Source organism: Delphinus delphis, chromosome 1, assembly GCF_949987515.2.
Source record: "Delphinus delphis chromosome 1, mDelDel1.2, whole genome shotgun sequence".
NCBI classification, from domain to species: domain Eukaryota; kingdom Metazoa; phylum Chordata; class Mammalia; order Artiodactyla; family Delphinidae; genus Delphinus; species Delphinus delphis.
The window spans coordinates 139,101,414-139,119,098 of NC_082683.1; the positions used below are offsets into that span (position 1 = coordinate 139,101,414).

The 17,685-nt window shown below is 43.1% G+C and overlaps 1 protein-coding gene across 2 annotated transcripts in view; it reads left to right on the top strand.

Annotated features, from left to right (window-relative positions):
- The window catches only part of C1H1orf21 (chromosome 1 C1orf21 homolog), a 227,754-nt gene that overhangs the window by 94,761 nt on the left and 115,308 nt on the right, over positions 1 to 17,685 (top strand). The gene's annotated exons all lie outside the window — the stretch shown is intronic.

The window sequence follows — 17,685 nt, forward strand, 5'->3', positions numbered from 1 at the left end:
GTCCTCTGGCCCAGTCCTCTCAGTGCCATCTTCACTGCCATGGATCATCCCATGACAGTGAACTTCAGGGCTCCACAGATGTGATGCGCCATGCTTCACACTGAATTTCTTTTTGTTGTTGCTGGCAAACAATCACTGAGTACTGGTAGGAAAACACCCCCTCTTATTGTACCCTGCTTCTGAGCCAGCGCCTGTTGACTAGGGTCTGGGAAACTTACATCTGAGCCAGAGTAAGGTCAAGGGCACCTCTGTTTCAGAGTCTGGGAACTCGTCTGCATGTCTGGCTCTGTCTGGCTTTGCAGTTCCTTGGACCAAATGAAAACCTAAGTGTATCAAATAATTAATCTTAAACTCTCTAGACTTTGGGATAGGAAGACAGTAGAGTTTACTATAGTTGCTGCTTCATTTCCTTGTTCGGGTATTTCTGTTTGTTCGTTTCATTGTATTAAGATGCTCTGATGTTAAATGGGGAAAAACTGGTTATGAAACTCATATATATAGAATGTCATGGACTGAAAACAAGCCTCTAGGTATTTACCAGGAAAGGTGAGTGATGATTATCTCTAGGCGGTGCTTTGCACTTCTGTTGTATTTCCAAATATCTACTCCTTCTTTTCTAAAGGAAGTGTTTTGAAAAATTAAATAAATTTTATTTTCAAAAACATACTATGATGACCATTACTGTTTAAGATGAATATGCTGTTTATGAAAGAAAGAATAACCTAGAAAACTTTCTTAAAGGAGTTTATTTAGTACATTTTATGTGCCAGACGTTATTTCAAGCATTTTGTTATTTATTAATTCGTTTAATCCTCAGAATACCTTATGAGGTAGGTTCCAATAGGAACCTATCAGCATGGTCCCCACATCTGTACCTCCAGCCACTATGCCATGCTATTTTATCTTCAAGTCCTTTTTAACTTAAAGTTACCACCTGCATAGGTTATAAAATATGAAAAGCAATGTGGTCAAGATGCTGGCTTATTAAGAAAGTTCTGTATTTTCATATACCTGTTGCCACTGGAAGTATCAACACGTGTAGCACTTTCCCTCGTTAGGAATTATTGCTGATAGCAAAGTTCTTCTGTCTCATGCTTCTCAGTGCCAACTTCACCGTGAACCATCACATTGAACTCCAGGGCTCTGAAGAAATTGCCCACTTTCCTAACTCCTGGTACACTAAACAGTTCAGTTTCATTCTGCCTGTCTTCAGCCCTGCACCCAATTGGTCACATAAGATTGAGAATAAATTGAAAGATAGGAAATAAGTATGATATAATTCCCTCTATGAAGTTTATTTTTAGCTAATGGACCTTGTCTTGCTGTTCATTTCCTAGCAAAAAGAGGAGAAGTCATGTGGGGCTTGACAGATTACTGATTTGAAATTGAGCCACCTTAATCCTTTGTGACTTGACTCTCAGTCTCTCATTTCTCACATTTTCTACTGTAAGTAATTCTTTGCAGAAGTAACTATTTTAGAGCGCACAGTGGGCTACATACGGCTTAAGGTTTTATTAAAACAAACAAAACAAATGATTGTGGCCCAGGAAGCCCAGTTTATAGAGAAGTCCTTGACTCAGTGGCTGGAGATCTTGGGTGTGGTTGGGTGCTGCTGCAGATTGGCTGCTACAAGGCGATCTCTGTCATCCTCAGTTCCACATTTTGGGAGTGAGTGTTGAACTTAGGTGGGAGAGTGTTGAGCGCTCATGTTCAAAGGTTCTACTTTACCTGCTTCCCAGACTGTGGATGGTTCACAGGACTCTGTGGTCTCAGTTTCTCTCGAGCCACGGGACCATTGGAAAGACTATATATGATACTGGTGTTTTTTTTTTTGCGGTACACGGGCCTCTCACTGTTGTGGCCTCTCCCGTTGCGGAGCACAGGCTCCGGATGCACAGGCTCAGCGGCCATGGCTCACAGGCCTAGCCACTCCGCGGCATGTGGAATCTTCCCGGACCGGGGCACGAACCCGTGTCCCTTGCATCGGCAGGCAGACTCTCAACCACTGTGCCACCAGGGAAGCCCTATGATACTGTTTTGATGAGGTTTTTTTTAAGAAAAATGATGGTGGTGGTAGTGGTCAACAAATAACAGCTTTATGGTCCCAAGTTGACCAAGTGTTGATTGCTTTATAATTGTTTTCTTCTAAAAATTTAGAGAGAATTATCCCCAATATCTTCTGTAGCTTCAAAGCATTACCACAAGTAGAAGGCAAGAAAGCTGGAAATATGGGTGTAACTATCCCTGGTTCCATCTTGGCTGGCTGGTTATTAGTTTATCTTTCATGCAGCGATGCTTGAATTGGTACAGTGTAGTTGCTGGTCAGTGTGAGATTTGTATTGCTGACTTTCTGTTGTAAAGTTTTGTTAGAAGTAGTAGTGGGATACGTTAGTTTTATTTTTGAAAAGGGTAATAAAATGTATGATAGGACATAGTTTTAAACAAAATTTAGACAAAAGGGAACATTTACTTTCCCAGGTTGATGACTTTTCCCAGGTTGATGACTCTAACCTGGTCACTTTCAGAGTGTGATTTTGTTGTTGACTTAATGTAGCTATACTGTGTTGGTCCAGCCAGACTCTAAAAAAGCAAGAGAAAGTCACAACTTATAGAAAGTCAAATTCTAAAGGATAACAAAGAGATAATAGTCTTGTGGCTGTTATATTAAATATATGCATAAATAATATTCTACTAACATATAATTAACGATACAGTTTTAAACAATGAATAAAAATGGTCTTTGGTTTATAAAGGTTGCATAATTAAAGTTTTTATTGAAGTATAGTTGATTTACAATATTGTGTTAGTTTCATGTGTACAGCAAAGTGATTCAGTTATACCTATATATATTTTTCAGATTCGTGTCTATTATAGGTTATTACAATGTATTAATTAAATTTTCTTAGATAAAAGGGCCATTGCTGGGAAAGGAAATTGGTGGAGAGAGGGACAAGTATATGCAGTTCACTTCCTTAAAAGTAATAGTCCATGCTTAAGTTATAATGTAAGTAGATATTTACATTTTCATTTAAAATATATTTTCAAAAGCTATGTGCGTGGCTATTAAGAACTGAAGGTAAAAGATTAAGGGTGAAGTGAAAAAGCATGGTGCTAAAATACCAATCTGTGAAACTAATGAATTTTTTTCAGATTGTAAAACAAAGCCAAAGTGGTACAAATCTGTATTTACATTATGTTGCATTTCCATTTTGAAAACCACATTCAAGCCAAGCTAAATTGCATTTAAATTCCCTTCCAGCTACAGGCACCCATGCTTCACTGTGTAAATGTCACTGTTGATTTTGATCTATAACCAAAGAAGAAATGATCAGATTATATATGAAATAGGATTTTATTTTTAATGTTGCACCCAGCATTTTGGCCTTTATTGTGTCAGCTGTTCAACACAATATTTATTCATTAATCTTTTACTTCCCATTGCCTTCTTTCACTCCAGAAATGTCTCTTTATTTAAAAGTGTTTAGGTCTTGGGCTTCCCTGGTGACGCAGTGATTGAGAGTCCGCCTGCCGATGCAGGGGACACGGGTTCGTGCCCCGGTCTGGGAAGATCCCACATGCCGCGGAGCGGCTGGGCCCGTGAGCCATGGCCGCTGAGCCTGCACGTCTGGAGCCTGTGCTCCGCAACGGGAGAGGCCACAGCAGTGAGAGGCCTGCGCACCGCAAAATTAAAAAAAAAAAAAGTGTTTAGGTCTTGAGTTTTGACCACGGCTTTCCTCCTTTGTTCCTTGCCTTGTTTCCTCTAATGCAGTTGTTCAGTTGCCAAGCATTAAAATGAAAAGCAATATGCTTTTAGCTCAGATAAAACTCTGAAAATCACAGTTATTCATTCAAGAAATATTTATTGAGCAATTGCTAGAAACTGGCTTTTGCTAGGGGACGTAACAGGTAAAAAGACAATGACTGCCCTCATTTTGTTCACATCCTAGGTAGTGACCCAGGCAGTAAACAGAAAGACATATAATACACTATCAGGTGGGGATGAGCACAATGAGAAAAATAACAAACGCAAGAGACAGTGATACAGTGGCTTTTTTTTGGGGGGGGGGGCTGTGTTGGGTTTTCATTGCTGCATGTGGGCTTTCTTCAGTTGCGGTGAGCAGGGGCTACTCTTCGTTGCAGTGTGCGAGCTTCTCATTGCGTGGCTTCTCTTGTTGCGGAGCACGGGCTCTAGGCACACAGACTTCAGTAGTTGTGGCACGTGGGCTCAGTAGTTGTGGCTCACGGGCTATAGAGCGCAAGCTCAATAGTTGTGGTGCACAGGTTTAGTTGCTCCGCGACATGTGACATCTTCTTGGACCAGGGCTCGAACCTGTGTCCCCTGCATTGGCAGGCGGATTCTTAACCACTGTGCACCAGGGAAGCCCCGCGGTGGCTATTTTAGATTCATAGATCAGAGAAGGTCTGCCTGAGCAGTTGACATTGTTGAGCAGAGACCTGAAGGAAGGAGCAGGCCAGGAGAACACGCAGGAACAGTGTTTTAGGCAGAGGAACACCAGGGCCAAATCCCCGAGAGGGGGCAGCTGGTGGTTCCCAGGAAAAGTCTGAGGCCCTCAGGTGGGGAGAGTGGTGGGTGATGAACTCAGAGAGGCAGCCTGGGGTTAGACCAGGGGTCCCCACCCTCTGGGCAGCAGACCGGTACCGGGCCTCACAGCAGGAGGTGAGTGGCAGGCTAGCGAGCGAAGCTTCATCTGCCGCTCCCCCATCACTGCGCTGGCATTACCGCCTGCACCATACCCCCCTCCCCCCACCCCTCCAGTCCGTGGAAAAATTGTCTTCCACGAAAGCCGTCCCTGGTGCCAAAAAGGTTGGGGACCGCTGGGTTAGACTGTGTGTTGCCCCCAAGCTCAAATGTGGGCTCTGGATTCTATTCTAAATGTAATAGAAGCCAGGAGAGGGTTTTGGGAGTGGGGGAGTAATGTATTCTGACTTTGGTTTTAATGTTATGGCTTACCCTGGCTGCTATGTAGGGAGTAGACTGTCAGACCTGGCCAAGGCCAAGTCTACCCATAGAGCTCCCTGAAGGAGACAAGTGAATCATTTCTAGGCCCTCCCCCGTTGAGGGGAGGTCAAAAGGATTTCAAGGCTTGAAACCCACGCCTAAGAGTGGGTGACATGGCTTGATCCACGGGAAACAGGTTCCTCAAACGGTGATGTCGGCTGTTTCTGGAAACTGACATGGTGGTGGTGTAGGAGGGGTGAGCTCGCAATCCTTGCCCTTCTGGTCTGGCAGATACTTTGTACACCCAGACGTTGGGTGTACCTCTACCAGATGCTGCAGGAGCAGTGGGGAACCTTAGCACCCACTGGCCTTGATCAGGTTAAAAGCCTCTTTACACCATGTAAAAAACTTTGGAACATGTCCAGGCCATGCATTATACTTTAAGATCTTTGAACTCTCGAGATTTTACCTAACTCAGGCCTTTGGGTGCAAGCAGTATCTTAGAAAGGTAGCTGAAAGAATATGGTACAGAAGGTGTGCTGAGGAACTGTGGCGGTTCTGTGTCTCTGTGTGAACTGTCCTCCCAAATTCTCCTTTGGCCTGTTTGTATAGAATGGTGTGGGCCTTTCATACTTTTCTATGTGTTGAAAATGTCTGATTTAAGTCATTCAAAGGCTTAGAAGTTACAGCAGTTATTTAATTTAATTAATTAATTTTTTTTTTTTACTATTTCCAGCTTTATTTACATGTAATTGACATAGAAGGTATAATTGAAGGTGTACAACGTGACGATTTGATGTACATATACATTGCAAAATGATTATCACAATAAGGTTAGTTAACACTTCCATCACGTCACATAATTAATTATCTTTTGTGTGTGTGTGTTTATGTGTGTGTGCACACGTTGAGAACATTTAAGATCATTTCGTTAGCAACTTTCAAGTATATAATACAGTATTATTGTCTAGAGTCACCATGCTGTACATTACATCCCCAGAACTTACTCATCTTATAACTGGAAGTTTGTACTTTTTGACCAGCATCTTCTTGTATTCCCTCACCCTCTAGTTGCTGGCAACCATATTCTACTCTCTGCTTCTATGAGTTCAACTGTTTTAGATTCCATATGTAAGTGATAGACAGTATTTGTCTTTCTCTGACTTATTTCACTTATCACAGTGCTCTCAAGGTCCATCCATATTGTCACAAGTGGCAGGATTCCTTCTGTCTCATGGCTGAATACTATTTTATTGGCTATATGTACCACATTTTCTTTATCCATTACTGCATCAGTGGACATTTAGGTTGTTTCTATACCTTGGCTCTTGTGAATAATGCTGCAGTGAGCATGGGAGTGCAGATATCTCTTCGAGATCTTGACACCATCTTTTTCGGATGTATACCCAGAAGCGGGATTGCTGGATCATATATATGGTAGTTCTCTTTTTAATTTTTTGAGGAACCTCCATACTGCTTTCCATAGTGACCGCATCAGTTTACAGTCCCACCAACAGTGCAGGAGGGTCCCCTTTTCTCCAAATCCTTGCCAACACTTCTTGTCTTTTTGATGATAGCCATTCTAACAGGTGTGAAATGATTCAGCAGTTCTTTTTTGCTACTGTACATCCCCATTGAGGAAGCAAAATGGACCGTGGAGAACTTTCACTATCGTAATCTACATTTAAGTAGCTTACATATAGATGGTGGGTGAGGGTCACTGAGGACCACTTACCCATCAGCTCTGTGTCCTCAGGCTCGCAGTACAGAGCCTACCTCACAATTGCGATACTGCACAATTTGAATTGAATTGAACCACTCAAATGCCCTTATGAATCCTTCCCGAAAGAGAAATAATAAAAAACAGCTGCCATCTCTTACAAACAAATTGAGCAGAATGTGTTACTAAAATAGTCTCGTGCAAACCGACCAGGATGTGGAAGATGGTGTGTTCTTGTTTACTGTGCTGCTAGCCATTAAAGTGTCCTCGAATATGCTGTTCCCCCCACTCACCCAGACACGTTATCCCTAAAGAGCTATTCTTTGTCGCCGTCAGAACACACTTTAGTCTCTAAGCGGAATCTAACTTGGCGATTCATGGCAACTGGAAGTGATCTTTTGTTCTACGTGAATGAATCTCTTGTGAGAAGAGGTAGAGACTTGGCAGGAGAGAGAGGAAGAGGGCGAGAGCCCTCCTCGCCCCTCATTATGCACATGTGAACGAGCTCTCTCCTCGCCTTCTGGGGCCTTTCTTCATGAGACCCGCAGTGAACGTCGAGTCATGAATATTTTTTATAAGTAGGGAAGCTGTACTCTTTTATCACAAATTGTATTTTAGCTGTGCTTTTCCATTTTAAAAATTCAGTGGCAGTGCTTGTAGCCTTGGGAATTACTTTAACTGAAAACAACTCTATCCAATTTCTTCCTATTCTTGCTAATGATTTTGCTGCCACTAAATTATTTCTAATGGCTGTAGCACCCAGAAGTGAGCTTCAGTCCAGAGGCATATTAAAAGAATCACCAAAGATCACTGAAAAGCAATTTACATTTTTACTGAATAAAGAATCCCAGAGGCATCTCATTCATAAACCTACTTCACAATGTACTGAAATCTATTCCCGTGAATCTCTAGCTCTCTGCCACTCTGGTGACTTTTTGTCTGTCTTTCTTTGGACTACCTCCAAAATCTCCCCTCTCTAATCTTCTGCAAAACTTTCCACTCCAGCCCAATTCTTCTCATTAGCTCTGCTCTTTCTGGTGTAAATCCAGGCTGCTGCAGTTTCCCGCTAACCTCCTCACCCCATCGCCAGACTGCATCACAAAAGAGCACAAGCAAGTCTGGCCTGCTGGTGAGGTGCCTTGGGAGAGGGGGAGGGGACTAGGATGCGTAAGCATCCGGATTATTATCTGAGAATCTTTTCCTTAACAGAAATCCACTTAAGTCAGAACCCAGTTAAAGGAATTACATCAGATCAACATTGAAATGTCCTTCCTCCTTAACACCACACACACACACACACACACACACACACACACACACACACACACACACACACACACACACACACACACACACACACACACACCCCCATTGGCCAAATTGTTCAATGTTTTGGTTAACTCTATGGCAGCCACATTAAATGGGAAGAGTTTCTGGAATGATCATAGAATTTCCTAATCCTGACCAGCCATCCTGCAAATTCATGACCCTTGATCTTGGGCAGCAGTGAAGGATTAACTGTGAATGAATCAGCAGAAATTTATTGCCAGTCCTAGAAAAGCAACTCTCATTTCAAGCCCTCTTGACAGTGGAATGACATTGGAGTTTTATCGACTTCATGTACAAAGGGAGGCATGTGAGCCCCTCTCTTAGTATCTGTTCGTAATTGCTGTTAGTGCCTTATAGTTTACCCCTAAAAAGAAAATAACTGTTTGCATTTATTTTAGATCTTATTTTATCATAATGCATTTTTTAATGCCTGACCTGAAAAGGTTTATCTTTATCTTAAAGGTGACTTCCATTCAGGGAGAGGATCCATATAGTGATAACATTTTCTAATAGTTCTGTAATGGAAATCAGCAAACAAAGAGAATTTTTGTTTTTATCAGAAATTAACTTTACTACACGTTTGTGGGAAAGTCAAGTAAGAGCCTGGGATCTGAGTCAGACTGCCTGGTTCAAGGCCTGGCCCCAGTCCCACCACTTACTGGATGGTATAGCTAGCTGGATGAGTGAACATTTCCTTAGGATGGAGACATTGACGGTTCTCTTTCTTAGAGCCCTGTGAGCATAAATGGGCTGTTGTATAACAGCTTTTCTGAACTGGATCTGGGACATTTAATGGGCTCTGTAGGGGGCTTCCCTGATGGCGCAGTGGTTGGGAGTCCGCCTGCCGATGCAGGGGACACGGGTTCGTGCCCCGGTCCGGGAAGATCCCACATGCCGCGGAGCGGCTGGGCCCGTGAGCCATGGCCGCTGAGGCTGCGCGTCCGGAGCCTGTGCTCCGCAACGGGAGAGGCCACAACAGTGAGAGGCCTGCGTACCGCAAAAAAAAAAAAAAAGGGATCTATAAACGAAAGCTCTCATCCTCCTCCTCTTCCTCCACCTCCAGTGAAGGAAGACATCCTAGATTTGTTGCTTGGTCTTAATGCTAAGATCATATATCAAAATTGTAGTGTATAACAGAAGGCTTAAAAGGAAGTTATCTTTCAGAATACAAAGTTTTTGTAAAGACATTGCAATATTTACTGTATACTGTAGAATAGCTTCCGTTTTCTTCCATTAGATGCAGTGGTGGTCAAATCGCCATTGTAATGAAAAGTCTCACAACCCTTACTTTGATTGGTATATTAATTCCTAACTTAAGCAGCACAGGGATGGTATCTTCCACCGACAGAAGCTCCAGACGCCTGACAAGGGAGGCTCTGATAGTTTTCCTGATGTTACCCATGAATGTTAGTTGCTTTATAACTTTTATTTATGTCACTGTGATTTGCAAATATGTCCAAATCCTTTCTGAATCCATTCATACTTCATGCCTGTACCATTTCTCAGAGTAATTATTTCCTGTGCTTTGCGGTTTAAAAAAAGAACTGGCTTCGTGGTTAGGAGCCTGGCCCTGGATTCCAACCAACCTGGGTTAGAACCAGCACTGCCACTTGACCAGCCAATCAAGGACTAATCTCTGCAACTGGAAAATGGGTTATAATACCAGCCTCATAAGGCCGACATGAGGATTAAATCAAACCAGGGGAGAGGACAGACAGCTGGGCAGGCTTTCTCTTGAACGGTTATCAAGGATAAGAGGAACCGCACCAAGAATAGTAGAGAGGACTTAGCTGGCCTCCAGCTTTTCTGTGGTTGGTGGAAAACCAGCACTCCGTAAGAGTCAGAGCGGGACTCTTGAGAAGCTGGGTAAATGGCTGTCAGAGCCACCATGCATGCCCTCCCTCTCTGGGAGTGGCTCGCCACTCATTCTCTTTCTTGGTTAGGAATTATTACTGTATGATACAAACATTAAACCCCCTCTCCATGGGAAAGCCTTGGTTGCATGTGCTTTCCTAAAGGAGTCCAGGCTGGATTTGCCTCGGATTGCATGTCTTTTGTCAGAGCGTGTCAGAAGATGCATGTTCCGGGGCCCTTAATGACTGGCCAGTAGTTCCCTGGTCCCTGAGTGAGCCTCAGATGAATGGAGGAGATGTGCTGTCTGGCCTCTGAAATGATGCAATGATTCAGGAATGAGGCCTGCAGGTCCAGTCTTCATTATTAAGGGTGCTGTAATGAGGGAAGCTTTACCACCCTCTCATCCTTGCAGCTGTGGACACCTCTCAGCTTGTCCTCTTCGGAGGCATGGACAAGACCCTAAGAATGCTAAGAGGCCATAGCAGCTGTGCACAAGCATCGCAACGTGCTCCGTTCACCCAGAGAAGTCTATCCCCTGCCTCCACGGCACACGGCTGGGAAGTCACCAAGCCAGGTCCAGAAGAGAAAGGCCCTTTGAAGCCGGTGCTCTGGCCCTTGTGGTTCACTGCTGTCCCGCCAAAGGGGAGGGAGCTGGGATCAGGTTCAGTGGCAGCTTCTTTGCCCCTAGGATGGATCACACCCCATCCCAGCCACTCCCTGTTCTGCATGCTGTGATATCTCCCCATCACCAGTTGAAGGCATACCTGTCGGGGAGGCGGGAAACAGGTTCTGGCAGATGTCGTGTCTTAAGCTCCAGCCCCACCAGTGCCCCACCAGCTGACTCCAGGTAAAAACTCCACCCTCGTGAGACTCTTTGCGGCTGCTTTCTCTGGCTCTTGGCCAGTCTTCTCCGTGTGTTCTTCCTCACCTTCCTCACCTGACTGGTCCACCTCCACTGCTCCATGTAAGTTCCACCTTTGCTACACCTTCTTTCAGAGAGAGGGAGAAAGCCTTGGATTACGATGGTTGGGGGTCTCTCCAGAGGAGATGGTTGAGGACAGGACAGAGGACAGAAGCTTAGCCTATAACGGTGGCTTCAGTCTGGGCCCTGGTTGGGGAGACCGTATCCCCTCAGAATGGAGCCTGCCTCTGGTGGGATTCACATACCAGGTCTTCCTGCACTGGCCCTGGCAGCCTCTGCTCCCTACATCCCTCGAGGCCCCCTGGAATCTGCGTGTTGGCCGTACTAGACCACTTGCAGTTGTTCCTGTCTGCCATGCTCTCTCTGGTTGTTGAACTCACCGTCCCCTTGCCTAGACCTGTCCTTCCCCCACACACACTAGTGTTCCTCAGCGCTCCAGTGAGATAACGTCACCTCCTCCAAGACTCTCCCCATCCTTGCTTAGGGGGGTCCCTCCCTTCTGTTCTTATTACAGTCACCCCACACATCTGCTTCATGGCTGCAGACATTCTGCACTCTATTTGCTCATTTTCTTAAATCTTCCCCTACTAGCTGTGAGCTCCTTGAGAACAGGATCTGCTTCCCTTCCCTAGGCATAACCCCAGGACTGAGTACTACGTTCTCTGGCATGCAGTAGGTGCTCAATGAATATTGCTGAAATGAAGAAGGAAAGAAACACAGAAAAGACAGCAGGGGATAGCCCAGCACTTGCCTCAAAGACAGAAAGCAGCTAGTTCCTTCCACCACCTCATGTCTGAATGAAAATCAAGAGGCGTTTTGCCCGGACCTTTTGGGGCCAGAAGTATGTCTATAAATTGGTATAGTTTACAGAGAGCTCATATCACAGTCAATAGGAAAAATGCTACAACTCCAATTAGAGAAAAGAGGCAAAGGATATGAAGAGATATATCACAAAGGGCACACATGAATGATCAAAACGGGGGGAAGTATTCAGTATCACTAGTAAATTTTGAAACATCAAACTAAAATAAAAATTAGATACCATTTTCACCCTTCAATTCATTGCATATTTTTAAAAAGCATAATACCCCTTATTAGTGAGGGTGTGCTGAAATGAGTTTTACATGACTGAAGCAAGACTATATGTTTTACTATCTCTGATTTTCAAATATATCCAAGCATTAGGTTTCACTAGTGAATAAGGATACAGTAGACATATGAGACTTGCCCTCTTAGTGATATTAACAGTTTTCAATTATGAGATATCATAAAGGGGGATATGTACAAATACGTACAATCTTCCTAATTCCCCTAGTGGAAACCCAGTGGCCAGGGTTTCATCTTCCACAAATATGAAGTCTGAAAACATAACTTCCCTGCTTGTTATTTTTTAACAGTTTGTATTTTTAGGCCATGAGCACTTCATGTATTAGACAATCTTATTTTGAAATTCGTTTTCCTTTATTAGGTTGATTTGAGACACACTCTGAGAAAAACTGAGAGCATTTTGTGTTAAATGCACCAAAGCCTTATTTTAGAAATATTCAAAACATTTAGAACGAGCAGTTCATAATTACCCTAGAAATTGCTTAATGATAACTATTACATTGGAAAGGGCGAAATCACTTTCTGCAAGTGAGGATATAGTAATTATCGTGAAGGGACTGCCTGACTCAGAGAATTGATACTGGTCTATGAGGTCCTTCAGCTGAGTCTCTACTTTGTGCATAAGGTTTTCCAGAGTTAGTCTGTCTTGGTGGACTGTGGCGGAGTGGAATAGGGTCAGCCTACTTGTGCGGTCAGTCTAGCCTGAGGAACGTGCTCCAGTAGCAGAAGGGTTCTCAGAGCATAAGCCTCCCCCCAAGACAGTGGTTTTCCCCGGGCACTGTCTCCCCCCTCCACACCCCCTCCATTGCTTATCACAGAGCCCAGCCCATGGTAGGTTCTCAGACTCTCCTGAACCTCACGCATTCACTCGTGTGCCCTCAAGGAAGGCCGAGACTAGGAGCTGTGCCAATGGCAATAATTGAGTTAGGATATAAAGGAAGATAGAGGAACATTATTTTCTTGTAACCCTGGTTTCACTCAAATAATGATCACTTTTCTTTTTCCTGTCATAAAAGTTATTTATTGTTCTTTTAAAATTATGTTTTATTTTAATTAAAGCACTACATGCATTTAGTTAAAAAATGCTAAAGGCTTATCCTGGATGATAATATTCCCTTCTCACTTTATTTGTTAGCATAGTTAAGTCAGAATTTTCAGTTAAATTAATTTTTGATGTTTACATTATGCTTTTTGTTTTTATACCTTGATGGATTTTGTGCATTAGAGATAGTGTTCCCTGCAGAACCAGCACAGTTTTTCTAAAACAGCAACCAACATTTTATTGAGCATTTATTATGGGCTAGGCACTGTTTTAAGTGTATTCATATATTAATTCATGTGACTCTATGTGTGAGATTAGGTACTATAAATATTCCCATTTTACAAATGAAGAAACCAAGGCACAGAAAGCATGAGTAAGTTGCCCAAGGCCATATGGCTAGTCATTCAAGCTCTAGAGGCTAAGCTCTTAGCCACCGTGAATACTCACCTCTTGAAAAATACCTCACCAAGTAAAGAAATAAAGATCCTAGGCAAGAATTTGAAGTCGTACCAGGATTTGGGGACTTGAATTTAGTTAGCATGGGGGACAGGATGTTCGGTGGGAGAAACCCAAGGGAAGTGAGTTTACACTAAAATGCAGAATAGTTTAGTCTTTTAATTGGTTTGTTTATTTATTTTTTTTGCGGTACACGGGCCTCTCACTGTTGTGGCCTCTCCCGTTGAGGAGCACAGGCTCCAGACGCGCAGGCCCAGCGGCCATGGCTCACGGGCCCAGCCGCTCCGCGGCATGTGGGATCTTCCCAGACCGGGGCACGCACCCGTGTCCCCTGCATCGGCAGGCGGACTCTTAACCACTGCGCCACCAGGGAAGCCCTGGTTTGTTTATTTTTATAAATACTTGTTTTACCTCTTGTTCCAAGTCCTCATATTTTCCTGAGCATATAATAATAATAAGTCTACTAGAGAATCTTCACGCAAAATTTGGATGATGAAGCAATCCAGTGAAGATGCCCAGATGTTGGATTGTTTTGGTATGAGGACATTAGCGCAGAGTTTTTGAAATCGGAACAGTCCTGGGAAAGATTCATTCTGGTACATATGTCATTGATCAGAAGAAGACTTGAGTGTGAAAGTATCAATAGATACGAATTTCACCGTTCTAGGAAAGAACTGTAAGATCCCTTCCTACGGGCTTCCCTGGTGGCGCAGTGGTTGGGAGTCCGCCTGCTGATGCAGGGGACGCGTGTTCGTGCCCCGGTCCGGGAAGATCCCACGTGCCGCGGAGCGGCTGGGCCCGTGAGCCATGGCCGCTGGGCCTGCGCGTCCGGAACCTGTGCTCCGCGACGGAAGAGGCCGCAGCGGTGAGACGCCCGCGTACCGCAAAAAAAAAAAAGATCCCTTCCTACCTCAAAGAGTAGCATTTCTAGAACTCTTGCCTGTCTTCCTCCTTCCCCATCTAATATGTACTTTTATGAGAATTGTTAACCTTTTAATAGTTATGGCATTATGAACTCACTCCGGCACTCATCTTCTAATTCACTCATTTTGAAGTCAGTTCCGTTGTTTATGAATGTAACCTTGTAGCAGATCTTCCATCTGCAAAACTTGGGAGGACAGGATAGGGGCCAGTGAGTTGTTGACAATGGAAGAATTGACAGGATCCTGAAAATGGGGATGATTCCATAACATCTGAAGCAAGTCCAACCAACTGATCACCTTCTAGTTCTAAAAACCTAATTTTATATATGTATATATGAGGCACTTTACGTCAAACGTGAGGCGCAGAGATTTGGTGGGCAACAGTGTGTCTTTAGCATGATAGAGCTGCCACAGAAAGTGTAGCCCTTTCTGATGGAATCTGAGGAATAAAATGCTAAAAATATCACCACAGCAGTGCTTTTACCCCAGATCTATTTTGACTGGCACAGCCTGCAACTGTTTACATAGGGAGAAAGGGGAGCAGGTTCGAAACCGGGTGTTAGCCTACAGCTCCTGACGTGCATTTTAAGAAGCCACCTGACAAGATCAACAGGAAGAAAAGAAAAATTGTGAACAGGTGTGAGGGAGCCAGAGGAAGACAGTCTGCTCGTGGCTCCTCTTAATGAAGTTGGCAGGTTGTTCTGTTGCCGGGCGGGGCTCTCTGGCTTGTAACAGTGGCTCTGCTACTTGCAGTTGCCTCCAGTGTGTGATCTGATGAAGGGGCTAAAGTCCCACACGGATTCCCCTGTGCCCTCACCAAAAGGAAAAATGGATTTCCGTAGTGGTGGTGTCACTGCCGTAACCCGAAATGCTCCATTGGTCCACGCAGGGTGCCGTTCCTGACGGCTGCATCGCCGTGGAAATGTGTGACACGTTGGTTGGCGAGTTGTCTGTTCCCAGATGGGCATCTTCATCCCCAGCACCAGCCTTTGAGAGACTTGACAGACCGTTTTTAAGTATTTGCTTTATACAAATTGTGGTTTATCTAAGGGTCTTGCTGGCTTTTTTGTTTCATACCACGATGGATTCTGTGCAGTGTGTTATGTAAGTAATAATGATAGGTCTGGCTTTGCAGTCGTGGCTGTTTGTTTTTCTTTTTTATCCAGTTATAGCGTGTTCCACAAAGACAGCATTGGCTAGCCAGGCGTGTTTGTTAATGACACGCTAAAACCTATCCTCTTTCTAAATTGGTGATATTATAAAAAGTCTGTATGTGGGATAACACTGCTTTGAAAGACATGTGGCCAGCAGCTTTTCTTCATTGAAGAAAAGTATTAGAAAAATATTAATAGTTTGTCTACTATTGATACTTTGAATTCAGCTGTGTTTCCTGTAGGGATAAAAAGAGAATGAAGATTGAACATCACTCAGCTGTTTAGAGAGTGTCTACTGTGGGCTGTGGCTTAGGGGTGGGAGAGGACAGCGGGCAAGGCAAGGGTGGGTCTCCTCTAGACGAAACCTTTTGCTGTGCCGCAGGCAAAGGACCGTCTTTTGGAAGGCTCTTTCAGAAGGTTCTGCTTAGGTCCTAACATGTTATGCGTTCGCCATCTCATCATGTGAGGTTTTGTGTCCTCTAGACAAAATGATAGAGTCCACTGGAATTGTGTTTAAAACAAATAATGTATGTATGTGTGTTTATATTTAAATAACTAGAGACTCACGGTAAGTAATTAAGATCACAATTTAGATCAGTTAAATGTTAGTAATTATCCCAGTGAACCATCATTTATAAATATTAATGTTCCAAACTGAAGTTAGGGAGACCCATCTTTAGCTATTATTTTTTTCCTTTATTTTTTGTCTCTGTTTAATTGTATGGGAGGCATAATTAGGCAGTATCTTTTCTTTTTCAATTAACAAGTGCTTTTCCAACTTCTGAGTAAATAATCCTTAATTAAATGTGCCAAATTTATTAATTTTCTCTTATTTTTTCCTCTTCTGAGTACCAAATTGGAATGTGAAATTCTGTATTTTGTAATTGTGGATCAGAACCCATTGATTAACTTAATACATTTAGGACGTGGTATTCCTAAAGGACTCATTACTGTAACCTCATACCAGTCTTTCTAATTTCTTTAGAAAGAAGCAGAATCAATAACTACCTTGAATTGTCAGATGGAAAAAACAATTGGCTCAGCTGTGAACATGGAGTCTTTATTCAGATATATGCAAATGTATTACTTTCATAAGGATGATAATTTTGAGAAACATTGGAACAGCATAATTACTTGAAGAAATATTAACTGTAACAAACATCTTTGGGGGTAGCGTGTTAAGGGATGGTATGAGGAAGCCTGAAACTATATAGGAAATGGTATTATAAATAGTAAGGCAAGAAATTATATAAGCATATAGTCATTGTAGCAAATTAACCACAGGCAATAAGAAAATATATTGCAACTTCCTAGTGATAGACATCTGTCTATTAGGTAGCCTTTTATAGACATTATTCCATGTCATATGCTAGGCAATCATCAGTTTGTTGGTTGATGAAATTTTCTAATTCCATAATGTCTGGGATTTTTCCTACACACTGGACTAAAGGTGACTCAAAGTCACACCTGTTTTTGACCTTAGTGTGCCCAAGTCATTTCCTATTGACAGAAATCTGGTGAAAATGTCATCATTGGCATCACCAAACCTCTACCCTGGAGAGGAACTTTAATTGCAAGTTTTCCCAAGTTTGTTCTATGATGTGTTTTGATATTGGAGTTTGTTGTACTCTCTCTCTGGCTGTTGCAAAGTCCAGGTCCCGTCCATGGTCCACTATACTGTCCCGCCTTGAGTGATAGATATACCTACCAGTTAGAGCCGTGTGATATTATGGCTCTTCATGTGTGTGACTTTACAGAGAGATTAAAGTCTGTATGAATCCTATGAAATCGTTGCAGACTGTTCCACATTTAATATGGGGATCACCAACAGGAAGATTTCAGTTTCCAATTGTTTATATCTATTTGTTGATCAGTTAAGCTCTTTAGTCTTACTTTGTTTTTCCAAAAGAAAGAAATTCAGGTGTGAACGTACTGCATAACGTTGCTGCCACAGGCATTTTGAACGAATATTCTCAAGGAGAAAAATCTCCTTAAACCATTATGCGATATGCCCTAATGCGTATAAATTCCGAATAGGCTTTAGATATGGAATAACCTCCGTTTCTGCTGCCACCATCTGCTCTCTGTGAAAGGACCAGGCAGTGCCACTTTCATTAGCTGCCTTCGTGGTGCTGAGCTTTGCCCAGTAGACAGAGGAGAGCGCCTCATAAAAAGAGGCTGGTGAAGCTTCTTCCAGATGGTTTCAAATGAACCACAT